This window comes from Dermacentor albipictus, chromosome 4, assembly GCF_038994185.2.
Source record: "Dermacentor albipictus isolate Rhodes 1998 colony chromosome 4, USDA_Dalb.pri_finalv2, whole genome shotgun sequence".
Lineage (NCBI taxonomy): Eukaryota > Metazoa > Arthropoda > Arachnida > Ixodida > Ixodidae > Dermacentor > Dermacentor albipictus.
The window spans coordinates 176,537,235-176,552,670 of record NC_091824.1 but is presented as its reverse complement, the minus strand read 5'-3'; the positions used below and the strand labels follow the sequence as shown (position 1 = coordinate 176,552,670).

General features: G+C 47.2%; 1 protein-coding gene and 1 pseudogene across 2 annotated transcripts in view; both read left to right on the top strand.

Annotated features, from left to right (window-relative positions):
- The window catches only part of nsl1 (non-specific lethal 1), a 180,142-nt gene that overhangs the window by 10,073 nt on the left and 154,633 nt on the right, over positions 1-15,436 (top strand). The gene's annotated exons all lie outside the window — the stretch shown is intronic.
- Positions 312-3,266, top strand: LOC139059474 (uncharacterized; annotated as a pseudogene).

The following is a 15,436-nucleotide window of genomic DNA, read 5'->3' as shown; positions in this document are numbered from 1 at the left end:
TACTAGGGGCGCACACGTGTTGAAAATGAAGCGCGGAAGATATACAATAGTTAACCCCGGTTATTCGGAGAAGAACGAGGCGACGACAGTGGCGACAACAATTTGATTAGATCCAGGAACCCTGCCGCTACCTGAATAGCTTCAAGTTTAAACAAGTCCCGGCATGCTCAGCCATGCTGCCGCATGCTTCCGAACGCACGTTTTTTTTCTGGACGTGGCCAGTGCATGCAGTCTCAACACTTGTGCTGTGCTTGTGATAGTGTGTACCGCAAGTCTTCATTGCCCCGGAATGTGGAGTGCCATGCCTAGATATGCCTAATAAGTGCTGCATGCCAAATTGCCGGAGCAATTACAAATTGGGGCAAAAAAATCACGTCTTCAAGTTTCCACAATATGAAGAAGCCCAGAGTGCCTGGATTAGGGCGATACCACGTGCAGACTTCATTGTATCACCGCACTCCAGGGTAAGATGTTCAGAGCTTCTTTAAATAGTTACTTTTGAAAAATACGGGAAGGTTAATTGCTAAATTACAGAAAGTGACTTTAAATCAGGAATGTTAGAATAAAATTTAGAACTTTTAACTTCTTTCTAGGTCTGTGAACTTCACTTCATTGAGGCCAACATCGTGCGGGAGGTCTCTCACCTCGACGACCTTACAGGGAACACCGTCACTGCACCACTCTCACGCCTGCGTCTTCGCCCAGGCGCAGTCCCATCAAAGTTTCCTCAATGTCCATTTTATCTTTCGAAGCCAATCACCTCGAGGGAGGATCCGGATTCCAAGCGCATGCGTCTTGAGGCTGCTTCTTTGAAAGAAGCCTGTGAAGCGTCTGCTGAAGCATTCCGCAAGGAGAAGGAAGCGGATAAGATTCTAAACCTAGAAGACCTGATGCAATTCATAACAAGCAAGAAGTCTACGTTCTGGCATGCTGTTCAACGGAAGGAATGTCTAATTTTACTGCACATCACTGAAGATGACGCTCCGTGCATCAAATATTCAATTGCAGTAAAAGCCGACCTCGGCATGACAGTTTACTTCGCAAGGACGCCGATAACGAAAGTGGGCATCGATTCCCCCGTTCCAACTGTAGCAAACAGCAAGAAAGCGGTGATGGATCTGCTCGAGAGCATTGAGAATAGCAGTGCCTACTTCCCTCAAAGTCCTGAATCCTGTAATGAAGATATATGCAAACAGATTCTTCTGCTGCTTGAAAAGTTGTCTTTCTCGCCCGCAGATGGCAGTTCCAATGTCATACAGTTTCTTAGCGAGCAGTTAAAGCTACTCTCCATGAAGGAAGTTCAGAGGCATTACTCAGCCAACTTCATGATATTTTGCTGTCTACTATTCACAGTATCACCTCATGCATACAAATATATACGCGGATCCGGACGCATGGCTCTCCCGCACCCAGTGACCGTTCGTTCAATATGCTCATCGTATGGCATGAATCCTCAAATCGAACATCAGAGTGAATCATTCCTCCGGTACATGGCGGGAAGAATCACCGATTTGAATGATTGCCAACGTTTTGTGACTGATGGTGGATGAAATTCACATCAAGCCTTATTTCGACTACAAGGGAGGCAATATTACCGGTGCTGCTCTGAACAGCTCAGCTGCAGCAACCAGCGCACTTGTCTTTATGGCGCAGAGCATCTTGTGCCAATTTAAGGAAGTCGCTCACATCGTCCCTGTGCAAAGAGCCGACGCAGAAGATCTGCACAACTTGCTGAGGAAAGTAATATGCGGACTGGAACAGATTGGGTACAGGGTAGTTTGTGTCGTAAGTGACAACAATGCTATCAATGCGAAGGCTATGTTTCACTTCTCGTCACCTCCTTCTAAACAAATTGTTTACGCTCGCCCATCGAACCCCAAAAGACCACTCTTTTTTGTAATAGACCTGGTACACATACTCAAGTGTATACGCAATAACTGGCTGAACCAGAAAAACAACCAAAAGTGCTTCTACTTTCCCGAGTTGGAACCAAACTTCACTGGAAAACAGCAAATGCTCTCTCTGCATCATTTGCTACAATCAGAAATCTGTTCAACTTGAAGTCCGAAAGGCTGTTAAGCTACGGCTACAGCCCGTCAAGAAAGGCTCTCTGTCCATCGAACATTGAAAGACAGAACGTGAAGTTGGCATTGCAGATCTTCAATGACTACCTTCCTCAGGACCTTCGAGCCCTTGGGACGAAGCACAACCTTCTGTTTTTTGAGGGTACTGCCACTTTCATTGAGATAGTGGTAAAATGGTGGAAGATTGTGAACGTGAAAACCCCTTCGAAAGGAAAAAGGCTACTGGACAAGTTCCAGGAACCAGTGCTTCCTAACGAAAAGGATATCAAGATTGATTTCCTGCGCAATCTTTTGACCTGGTTGGAAGAGTGGAAAAGCAAAAATTTGGACAGCGGCACGTTAACAAGAGAGACCCATGCCGCTATCGACCACACAACATATGCTTTAGTAGAGTTCACAAAGTGCTGTTTCGAAGAGCTCAACTTCTCGTACGTCCTTTAAGAAAGATCCAGACCACAGTCTGGAGGAGCGCTTCGGGAAGTACAGGATGCTAGCTGGATCCCAGTATCGTGTGTCGATAATACAAGTGTACGAATGTGAGAACAAGCTAAGGCTGCAAAGCACTCTACCAGCCATCAGTAAGGATGAGCGATGGGATGAATTCAGACACACACAGACCACCCACGCCCTAGCCTAAGTGTGGTAGTAACGAAGGATGCACTGTCTGACATTAAAGACATCGTCCCGGTCCTGGTCTACGTGGCGGGCTATGCCGTGTACGCTTCATTGAAAAAGCTCAACTGTTCGAAATGCAGGGACGCACTGACAGAGAAAAGGTTGACATTGGTCTCGGACTCCGATGGATGGTACGACCTCGTGAAACAACTTGACAGGGGAGGACTTGTCTATCCAGCTATATTTGCTGTCAACGCTGTCGCACACAACTACGTGGTTGTTAAACAACTATCAGCGAAAGAGGAATTTATTAATCTGCCAAACTAATGTCGTTTAGTGACTGACCTCACACTTGAACTGCTCGTCAGTGATGATTCCTCAGAGTTCGACGCTTGCGAGGATGGACACAAATGTGAATTTGTGTTAAGGCACCTTTTGTGGTGTAGCACGAATATTTTATTGAGGAATTACTGCTGCAAGATGAACGACAAAATATTGGATGCCAATGCAAAGGCAAGGAAGAGAAAAGCTGAAACTCTGCGCAATAAGGCAGCTGTTTCCTTGTAAATAGCTGCACGAATGTTTTATAATCCGTTTCTACAATTATGTGAGTTGTTGTGAATTAGTGCACTGCTGTAATTAGTGCGTCGAAAGCGAAATTATTAGTTTAAGCATAATCCAGATTGGAAGAAATACATGTGTCCCCAATAAAATTGTTCATACGCAATTGTGAAGCCGATAAGAGTGCGTTACATTCACCATTGCCGCGCCATAAAAATCAAAAGTACAAAAATAAGGAAGAAAAAGCTTTTATGGATTCAATTTATTTGAAGTAATAGGTATGAAGTGTGGGGTATAATAAATCACTATTATTATTATAATCCACCAAAAAAAAAACGTACATTACAAAGACGACAAAGCGCGGCGCTATAAAAAGTTTCTGGCATCAATACATGCACAAGCTTTACAAAGCTGTTTCATATCTGTGCTTCTAAATAAATGCTTTGTAAAGTGCCTGCTGCTCATTCCGCAGTTTCGACTGAAGAAAACGTGTGGAGTGGTCAATAAAAGCATACGGCTGCTAGGTGAACCAAGCCGCGATCATCCCTTCACTGAACCCGTATCCCCAAGCGTGCCGATGGCCTCTTGCCCGTGACGTCACTCGCCCAGCACTCCGGCCTTGTCCAGGAGGTGTTGGCGAGGCACTGGGGTGAGGCGATGGAGAGAGGGGAGGAGGGGCCGTGCGGGCGCCATGCGATGTTTGCAGAGTGCGCGCAGTGCCGGTAGCTTCGTGCGCCTTCGACGTTTCGTTCGCGTTGAAACGAGAAATGCACGAAGGTCAATTCGGTCGCTGCTGCTGCCCCGATTCCTCAACCCAGTATTTTGAGAGCGAGTTTCCGCGCCCGTCGAGCGATATGTGTTCGTGTTTACCTGCGCGCGCGTGACACTGTGCTTGTTAATTTAGTTAAAATGCGTTGCTGGACTAGTTGGTTTGAATCCATCGAAAGAAACAGAGACAACGCTGTCTCTGGGTGTCTGTCTTTTTTTTCTTCGCCCTCGTTCAGTCGCGCTTACACATTATGTCATTGTCGATTTAGTTAGTAAGCGAATGTTTACAAGATTATATGGCCGATAAAACTACTATCCTTACTTCGTATAGCTATCCTCTAATTTGCTATCGCAATCAGTGCTTCGGCTTTCGGGGAAATTGCGATTTTATACGCATATTATTTAAGCTTATTCCCGAATGTGCAAGGCGATTGTAATTTACCTTGACAGGGCGAGCACGTCGCCCTCTCTCTCGTCCGGCCGCCGCTGCTTCTCTCTCCGCGTTCGCTGACCTCGGCATTCAGCCGGCTGCTGGCATTTCATGTAATTTCGTGCGCAATCCGAATGCCGACCTCAGTGTGTATCTGCGAAATTCAGACCTTGCTGTGTCCAGAAGGTTAGTGTCTAGATTCGAGCCTTTTCTTATCTTCGAATGCGGTGTTTTCTCTCTTCTTATGCAAGGAAGTTGACGTTCCGAGAAGCAGGTACAGAAATATTCTTCTCATTTTGTCGGTAGTTTCTCGTTTTTAAGTCATTTCCATGTTTGTTCCGTCAGGCGACGCATGAATTTATTTTAAATATTTAAGAGTGCTTCCAGGAGATCACATTCAGAGCGGGGTATTGGAAAAGTTCAGTGAAATTCATCCGTGAATTATGCGGTGGCTGCGGCCACGAAGAAAACGGGTTGTTTATTGCGGGAACTGTGGGCCGCGTAATTTTTCATCACGGCTGCGGTTGTGATTTTTCACTTTCCTGCTGTCTCTGCTTATTCGCATATTCGTCGCACAAACCATCACTGTGACACCATAAACACCGCAAGAACGAAGAAGGCGTCCGCATATTACTTTATTAAACGCCTCAAAATCGGGAGCACGGTCTTAGGCTTTTTGATGGCATAGCTCATTCCGCGCTGATGCAACCCACTTCCGCGGTTGACGCATCATTGACCCCTGTGTATAAAGGCTCGCCTTCGGAGTCTATTAATAATCATCTCTTTGGTTTTTCTCGGATTAAACTCTGAACAAGTGCGTACAAGCACATGTCGCCGGTCAGGCAGGTCATATTAGTCTTCTTTTTCCCTTCTTGTTATTTAAGACTTGTTACAAGCATCTCGGCGCATATCTTGAAACCCGTGCCATCCTCAGGGTTCGTTCCAAGTGGATACGCCTGTCGAACTCACCTGCTAGAATTGCAATATGTGTCGTAGCGTAATTTGGTGCACACTTAATTAGTCGATCATGTATTTCAATTTCTCGTGAAGTTAATGTCAGCGTCTTCAAGTATTCAGCTGTGCTATCTCCCACAGGCGATCTTTGAAAATTATTGAGGATATAATGAAGTCAGTCGTGTCCTTGGATCCGGTTATTCAAAAGTTTGAATAGGACTCACGAAACGAAAATTTTATAAATCCTACGTTTCAGTGGGACCCCGTTCGAAACACACACACACACACACGTGTGTGTGTGTGTGTGGTCGCGTTCCGACTTGTGGGTGGAGTGTTAAGCCGGCAGAGGGGCGCGAAATGTCGCCGAGGTGTAACTCACTCTGTTGTTCTCAGACCAGAGTCTTTCCATCTTTTTTTTTCTTTTCTGGTTACTAAACTGCCGCCTCAGTTTCATATAGAGACAGCGCCTAGGCGCAACTGTGCATGAGAGTGCATGCCGCTGCCGTCGGGGTTGTGTGTGGGGAAGCGTCGGTATTCTAGCCATCTAACACTTTTAACTACTTTTAACATCCACATGCACCAATAATTGCCTGAGCGCGGCTTCTGCCATGAAATGAGCGCCCGGGGAAAAAAGACATTAACGCTCAAAATATGCTGCTTGCTGTGGTCTGTCACGAAAAAAATTAATTTAAAAAAATGTCGCATTTCACTTGCCAAAAGCACGCTATGATTATGAGGCACGGCGTAGTGGCGGACACCGGATTTATGTTGGCCAGCTGGAGACCTTTAACGTGCACCCCCATCGAAATGCGGCCACCATGGCAGGGCGGTCTCAGTCCAACGCTTCGATAAGCTGGGCGTTTTAATACTCGCCCGAAATGATTTTTAAACACCGCGCAAGCGCAACAAAGCGCCCGGCGGTGCCACTTGTCTGGGCTGCTGTTGCTGCACCCCCGCCACTCTCGGTTGTTCGCGCAGCACAGCTGTTCACTTCCTGTTAAACGTGAGCGGTACCTTATCGGGAGACCGAAACAATTAAATCGTTATTGGAAGTGCTGCTTCCGCAATAATGACTTCGTTTAATGACATAGAAACCGAGCTGCTCCGTGGGCTTCAGATTTCTCGGCAACGCGGTGCCATTTTTTAACGATATTTAGGCAAGATAAATGTAAGACAAACCTCACAACTAAATGTCTCCGGTGCGGCTTTTAGTATAAGATTAAGGCGAACGTCAAGTGTTAGGACCTGTACGGTAGAAACTGCATTGTAATTAGGCAGTTGTATTTAGCAAAAAGTCGTTTAGAAGTGTCAGTAAGACCAACACTTATTCACGTTGCTCGTGGTTTCAACGCAGAAACGAAGAGGCTAGGGATTTCGGTTCTTAAGAGAAAGCTTTAGCTCGGGTGCTCCTGTATAAATACATGTAAAAGGAGAATTCGTTTTTCGTGGCAACCACTCTACCAAATTTGACGAGGTTTGTTGCATTTAAAAGAAAAAGAACTTCAAATCTAGTGACTGTTGGTATCGAATTTTTTATTTGGGTCATTTTTTTTTATTAAAAATGAGCAAAAATCCCAAATTTTCAGTAAACGAAACTATCAAGTTTACAACTCTGTAACTCAGCAAGGAAAAATGATAACACAGTTCTGTGAAATGCATCTCATAGTACGTCTAAACAAGACAAGATTGATATGTTACACTACAATGCTAAAAAATATCAGTAATATGGAAATACAGCTTTGGAGAACCCTTGTACACGACGTGACGAATTCACGTAAGATATAAATTGACACATCAAATTTGTCCGCTTAGAAGGGTCTAATCGATGCCGTTTACAGAACCGCGTTATCTGTTCTTGATACAGAGCTATTTGTAAATTTAGTGCTTCTATCTTTTCGAATTTTTGAAAATTCTTGTAACGAAATTCAAGCCTCAAATCGAAATTCGGCTTCCAACAGTCACTATAATTTGTTTCTCTCTCAAATGCAAAAGAAAAAGAAAGAGAAAACGAAATCATTAGGATCGGTCTAGGGGTTATCCCAAAAAAGCGTTTCTGCGTTTTACATGTATTTGAATAGGCTGCGTCGTAGTTGGGCCCGAGCTAAAGCTTCCTCTTAACGCGCAACTATTTGCAAGAGGTTAAAATATTCTAATCACCGGGCCTGTCGTTTCTGTCATGGTCGAAAAATGAAAAAAGTTATATAATTCAATAAAAAATAAAAAAAATGGGTTGGTGCAAATACATTATACAAACGATCATTTATTTATTGTGTAATATAAGTGACAGACAGACAACACTAAGAAGCGTCCGGTTACGAATGCTCCACCATTCACAATGCAAAAAGCTTGTGAAAAGCATGGCACTGATATAAGAAGCATGAAGAAACAACATCAAAACATAGGATGTATGTAGTGGGGCGCAGGAAACACCAGCAAGCGATTGACAATAAATGCAGAATGCATAATCAATTGTTTATGTTCACACGAAAGCGTAAAGCATTTCTTTAAACATGGCAAATGAAGGGAAGCTGAAGAGTCTGTCGAATTCAATAAGACGCTCATATACGGGTGCGGGAACCTTATATACCATGCACGTAAAATTTATGGCGGGATTTTTCACTTAGGGACGTCGTAATCGCCGGTTAAAATTGCACTGTCGCTCCGCCCCCTGTCGAGCGCCGCGCGCTGCTGCCGACGCAGACGATGCGAGCGGAGACCGGAAACCGCGCCGTAGTGACGTCAGCACTGGCGTTCCCCTCCTTCGCAGTCTCCGCGGCCGTGCCTGACCGCGCTTGTTTCTGCGTGCGTGCCGTCATAATCTGCCTCGCTCAAGCCTGCAGTCCTTTGTTTGTGTGTATGAAGAGTGGTAGTTGACGTGGTGCAGCATCAATTGAAGTGGTGGGCCGATCATGCCGGCGTTCTGTGCAGCCTACGGTTGCACGAACACCAGCGGGCGCGACGATGTTCCATTACTCCCCGCAAGACAAGAAGCTTGCAGCTAAGTGGGAGGCTGCTGTGAATCGAAATAATTGCAAGCGCTCAAGAACAACAGTGCTGTGCTCTAACCACTTCCGTGACGACGATTACTACCAGTTTATCAGTCAGGCGTGAATGAGTGAGAGGACGACTTTCTCCTGGCAGGCTTTCTAAACGCAGCGCGAAAAGGTCGGAGCAACGAACACATACAGACGGGACGGGTGCGGGCGGACGGATGGTAACTGGTCTTGGGAGACCTTGTGAATACACGAACTCTTCCAAACCTGGATTTTATTTTTTTGCTAGCTCCTTCGTGTTAGCACGCTGAACGGAAGGTAACATGTTCATCTCCCACCCTTGACGCAGGTTTGGTCGCAAACCGCCGTTAATTTTCTATTTGCACGTGTGTTGTGAAACAGCCAATATGCAGCTACCATAATACTGTGCAAGTGTAAAGTTTTCATGTGTCTGAAAGCCGGCGCACGCCAGGACGCTGCGCTCCCCCTCGCGCACAGAGAAAAAGCGGCTGTCTCACGTAGCCGAAGGAATTCGCCGCCTTTATGTCTCCGGTTACGACTAGCGTGCGGATGGCGCGCTGATGAAGGCCACTACACGTGCTACAAGAGCCGGAAAATTTTCCCGCATGTAAACCGTCTGTGTAGCTTGCCGACAGCTTTGGGGCAGCGCACAAATGGCGATGATCGCATCCCTCCTTACGTTCCACGAGGAGGCATGCAGGAACATAACAGTACAGTTGTTTGCCCGGAAACGAACTCACTGGATCGCTGAATACAGCTTTGCAAAAAAAAAAAAAAAAGCATACCAAAGAACATTTCTAACACGAGGAGATGCTGACACTTCGCTTTCGTTCGCGTCGAAAGTACTGCTTGCTACCAGCATCTCTTGCTTCTTGGAGAGGCCGGCTACGTATACATGTAGGGAGCAACGCCGAACTCCTCAGAGAAACGCAAGCTCTCGAAATTTACCATTACCGTCTCACCGAACCACAGCGCCAAACCACCTTGCACCGTGCTTCATGTGTGGCGGCAGCGGCCGGTCCGGACGAACACCGATGTTGACGTCACGTGGCGCCCGACCAATCACAGGCGGAAACGAGGCGCGCGAGCTGCTCAAGTCTGCTGCTGCACTTTTCGTCGAAATAAAACCTGTTTGCGCTTTCTTTCAGTCAATTTCGATGCGATATACGGATTCGGAGGGTTGAAAACCATTACGTACAGCTCTTCACTCATTTTTTTCTGAAAAACTCTTCAGCTTCCCTTTAAACGAACGCAAGTCCTGCCGCGCCACGGCCCGCTTCCATTTCTCGCGCTGCTCCTTGTCACTGGGTGAACACAACAATCGCACCTCTTCGGTCGTAGCCGCAACGGCACCCCGGCACATGTTCGGCGGAATCGTCGTCCCACCCCGCCACTTCACGGCTGAACAACTCGGAAAAGAAAAAAATGGCGCACTACGCCGATCGGCTCGCACCGCGCAAGCGTTTCGTCGCGCTTTGGGCGACGCGCGTGAAGCTCCCCGGTAGCGTTACGGTGGAGTTTCGCGACTGGAAAATATGGAAAAGGACTCAGACAGTGCCTGGAAACCCGGGCATCGTTGTTTATGCGGTCCTCGTTGTTGGGGCCTTCATGTGTGCAGAATCTTTTGTGCGGTTGTTGAGCATGTCACCGTGGTGTTAGCTTTCCTTTTGTGCACCCTTTGTCATAAGCGCAGAGAGTCGCGTAAACGGCCGATTTCAAGATGGCGTTTCGTCTGCGAAGCAGCTCTTTCCTGCTGCTACTGGCAGGCGGCGACACAAGTCTGTGCCAGGGCCGCTTTTAAGACGCCATTTTTCCCATAGGCGAAAACAGCTTCTCATTTTTGTCTTAAAAAACAGGCGACTAACTGTGCGAAGTGTTACACTAAACGAAGTCGACAGCAAAATGCGATCGTTCTGCAAAATTTGAACAAGAACAGTGCAGCGGTGTGTGCAAAATCTTTTTTTGAACACACGCGAAGGACCCTGTATGCAACCGGGGCCAGAGCGTAGGTTGAAGGGATGATGGTTTTGCCACCGTTGTTTACGAAAGCGTGACCAATTAGTTGGTCTCCTTTTCGTCCACTCCTGCGTTTCTTCTCTCACGTGATCACGTCAGTCGATCTTGAAGTAGAAAAAAAAAAACCCGATGTGGTGGTCGTATGGTGGGGTGCACAAGGAGTTGACATTAGAGGTTTATAGCTGAGCGGGCCAACGTAGACGCCACTGCGCATGTTGTACCGCGCAATGCTCACTGGGCGTCTACGCTGGCTCGCTGAGCTCTTATTGAACTTGTGAACTCTTATTGACAGCTCTATTGGCATATTCGTGGTAAACGGGGCAGTGAGTGGGCGTTACGTGGCGTGGAGTCGTTCGGTGACCGGCTTCGAAAATGCGTTGGCTATTTGTTACGTGTGGCTAGGGCTGGAAAGGCGGCCTCAATGCTGCACTAACAACGCTCGTTTCGCTTGTTGGAGAAAAAACAGCACGTGGGGCAATTTTGCTGAGAAGCCTGTAGCAGATTAAATTGGAAATGAATGATGAGAAGTTAATTTTAAGAGATATACATTCTAAGATGACCACTGTGTCGGCCCGATTTTATCGTGTACTAGAACACCTGTCGACGCACCGAGCAGTCAGGGTGTTTCGTCAAAGGCGTTCCGTGAGTCGCAGTCGCGTGATACGCGAAGCGCAGTTCCCGGGGCCCCCAGTCGCAAGCATCGGGCGCAGTGCGGCCACAGATTCTGCAAAAATCAAAAGTGCCGAAGAAAGCTATCGGCTTCAAACGCCTTTCAGCAATACAATACTTGAGCTAGGTAGTGTCCCAAAAAATGTTTTCCCGGCAGTTGCCGCACCCGAACGCTTCCACCCTTTTGAATTGTAAGAAAGCTTTAATAACCTAAACGACACAAAATGCAATATCGACAGACTTTTATGACCCCATTCCTTTTTTCCTTTGGAATAAAGCATTCATTCATTCATTCATTCACACCGATCGCTGGCATGCGCGGCGATTGCGATCGATTGCTTCATCTACGCCTCTGTAGCGTCGTGGCATGGGCCATAATAGTGGGAATTGTTCACGTGACGGCGACTGGCCAATCTGCGGCGCGACGGCGAAGAGGAAAGGGTACTTTCCGAGATGCAGTCACAAACACGGTACCGTTCATAACGTCCGGATCGCGTATCTACTACGCCTTTTGTGTTTTCGCCGCTCCACGTCGGTCGTGTAGTCTCGGCCATAGAGTAACACAGTAGACAAGAGTGCACACTCGACCCGTTTCGCGGCCAAGCTATGGAGATTCGCCGCTAGCAGAGCACATCGAGAAAAAACGTGGCTGCGGCCGCGGCTAGCAGCTTGACAGGCGGCACGACCTCACACGTGCGAAGCCCATTCAGTCCCCGCCACCGGGCTCGCGGCGTCGTTACTCTGTGAAAATGCGCCCGAGGATCGTTGTTGGGTCCTTCTGCCAGCTTCTGACACTACTGCTTCGTCGCCGTTTCATGGTAAGGCCGCAGGAAGTTCTCTTGCACGTTGCTAAAGACTTACTCGTTACGTCACTGTTAGCCGCATGAACGAGTGACTGAGGGGGCATGGTAGCCTTGAAGCCATAAACAGCTGCTGCCCATCTACAACGCTGAATTTCGCCTTGCATTCGTTTTTTTTTTTTTAATCGTGCGCAGCAATGAGCGGTGATGGCAGCGATAACAGCCACGCGGCACCGTCCAAGCTGCGAGGCACGTTCGAAACGATGTCGAAGTTCGAAAATGAAATGGTCAAGAAATGCGGCTGGTGAACACGTGCCGTTGCGTGCAGAGGGATTTATGTCTATTTATTCAAGAAGATTACCCGCAGTGGCTTCTGCAAAATTATAGCGCGCCAGTTTTGCAAAACAAATGTGGTTATCTTTAAAGCCGTACCCGCGCAATATTTAGTATGGCAATGCGCTCTGTCTCGACCTCTGTAGCAGGCTATGTGAGCTCGAGCATTGTATTGTTAGCATTGTTAGCTGTATTGCATGGGCTGACGATACGTGTTTTCATGTTTTTATTGGACATGGTTTCCTTACCGTAGAAGGTTCGTTGTTTCTCAGCATTTACAACAGTGCTTCCTTCATGTTAGATAAGAAAAATATGCATCGCACGAAGGAACGTAGCATCTCCATTCAAAAGCTTTGAATGCTTCATTATTGCTTACACAAAGGAGTGCAGCATCTATATTCAATAGCTTTGAAGCCTCCAGTGTTGCTTACCTTCTGCCTGTCATTCTACGTATTGCAGGAACCTCCACTATTCTTTCCTCAAAATACTCTACAGCCAAAGGACACCATGCATATTCAAGGGCAAATTTTCAAGTATCAAGACGATTGCAAGGCTTCGAAGACAGCTGCTGAAGACCTCCAACGCAGTCAAAGTGCTTAATTGAGATGCCAGTATCTTGCAGCTGCTTAATGAGGGACTCAATGGATTACACATACGGGATGAGGATGTTGGTGTGTGCCCAATTGTTTTTGTAGACATTTTATGTTGCCGCGCAACCATTCACATAATTTTGCTACGTTTAATCGCCCTCCTTCGTAGAAGTACAAGAAAAAAAAAAAAACGTCATATTTATTCCTTCCAGAACAATCCCATTTTAAGTAAATTAATTGCTGGCTTGTCCGTGTATTTTTTTTCATTATCTGAATAGTTTCAAGACGCCTTGTGTGCATTGTTATGCGTGTGTAAAGTTTGTTGCCATCACGCGATTAATTTCCGACTATTCTCCATTACTTGCATCTCGCAGTTTCTTCCCGTTTTCTGCCACTTTTCTCACAAACTTGCTGCAATTAATAGTCTGCTATTTTCGTGTTCTTGGCTATCCAGCAGGCTCATTGATATTGAAGGAACATGGCACATTTGTTTACGATACTCCTTTTAGTGTGATTTATTAGAAGTACAATATCACAAACTCTACTTCATCGTTAACAATTGGCACGATTTGTAACGCTAAGTTAAAACTTGAAACATAACAAGTAGGAATTTAAATAAAATGTACAAAATCAAACACATTTATGCGCTCGTCGCCGCAACATATAAACAGCGGCACAAGAGGCTGTATGAAACTGCTCAATTTATTCAACGTTACTAATTTCCCCCTCCCCCCCAAAAAAAATAATAAAAAAAGAAACGAAAATGAAATCACGGCCTCTGAGATTCGGCGACATGCAGCGACCATCTCGAAGGCTGGTCCGTTTCACGGATTCTCCTAGGTTCGCTGCGAACCAAAGCCGGCCGCAGGGGCCTAAGGGAGTGTCCACTCGTTGCGTTTACCATATTACTCTATGGTCTCGGCAGCCGCTCTCGCAGACCGTTTTGAAGGCCTGTCATCAGTGGCGGCTTTGCGAACCCTTGTCGGACGTTCTGCCCAATGTTGGAAGCGCCCGTCAGGTGCGCGCCGTTGGGTATGTCGCGAATTTTTTCAAAGCATTGGGGTTTAGGGACAGTGGAGGCAAGACGAACTTTAAGCGGGTAGAAATAACCAAACAGGTTATCTGATTGATGGCTGAAGTTAGGGCAAGGGGGAAATTTCACCCTTTACTAATGCAAAATATTTTTAGTCACGGTTAGGTGGCGTGAACCGCCGCCCGATTTAAAGTGTTCAGCCTTATCCATCCATCTAATGCGTTCCTGCGCTTGAGAGGAACACCACATAAGTGTTTTCACCACCGTGCATCGCCCCACCCCAGTTGCTTGAAGGGAGGATTGCGCTAGTCGAATTCGCTGCGGCAACTGGGACTACAGCGTTGTTCGCCCTCGGCAACGGCGGCGAGCGTTGATGGAAGGTTGTCGCCGCCCTTGCGGCTGCCGGCGATCGTGCAGGTCTGGGCGTCGCTTCGCCCGTGCGTTCGTTACTGGCTTTGGCCGCGGCGCGCGTCAGGCCGCCTGCACCCGCTCCGTTGGCGCGTGTTGCAAATTGCCCTCGCTGGGAGGCGCCTTCCGCGGTTTCACGTGTAGCTCCACCTCCGAACAAAGCGCAGCGACGTAGGCGGCCCTCGTCACCGGCTCGTATGTTTACTCGGGTCAGTTCTGTGCTCGTTTTCATGGCTACGAAAAGGAGCGCCCACAAGTAACTGCTGCAGTATGAGCAGCTCGACGAGGTGACCGCCCCCGCCCTATTACAGCAACGGACAGTTGGCGGAAAAAAAGTGGAATAAGACGTAGCAAGTGTGTTGCATGAAATGGCTTTAGATTTCCAGAACACACGAACGGGAAATTTCTATGAACCTGAAAAACTAATCTTCGCCGTGTACGTGGTTGAGCAAGCAACCGCGTCCTCAAGGTGCGCGTCAAAAGAACCCCGGGTGGTGAATGACGCAGATGGTGTGACGTCGCGTGGCAAGCTGTCATGCTGAGCCTGCATGCGGCATATTTATGAGAACTCGCGACGTTTGGAAACGTACTTAGACGGATTCGCCTGGTCGCCAGTGGCGACACAACCGTGGAGTTCCTTTGTATGCGGAACACTTTCGTTAAAAGAAGCCGCCGCTGCTTTTGTCCATAGGCTGTTTGGCTAGAGCATTAGCAGCAAGAAAGTGTTTAATGATAACTCGGCGTATTAGCTCGTGTGCTAATGAACTTGCTATTTGCTCATTTTAGGGCACAAATTGAAGCCGAGTAGTAGTGGAAGTCATGCCTGCATAGCGGAACCACTCTCTATGTATCCGACCTAAATATATTCTTTAAAAAATGCCGCGTAGTTCCAGTTGTGATCGTCCAATATGTGTAGAAGCACACTTTTCCACCGACCAACTGCCACGTACCAGATACCGTGCTGATAAAGTCATGGTGTTCTCTGCTGAACTGCGCGTCGCCAACCTGCACAAATCGCTTAGCGCGCGACCAATATCAGGTGCCACCACACAGCCCGCCTATGAAAGCTCGTCATATGCAATCCGAGACCGTTGGCTACGACAGGGAATGTGGCCGCCTAACGATCTGTTTGTCTTCAGGTGAAAAAGCGATACGGAAATC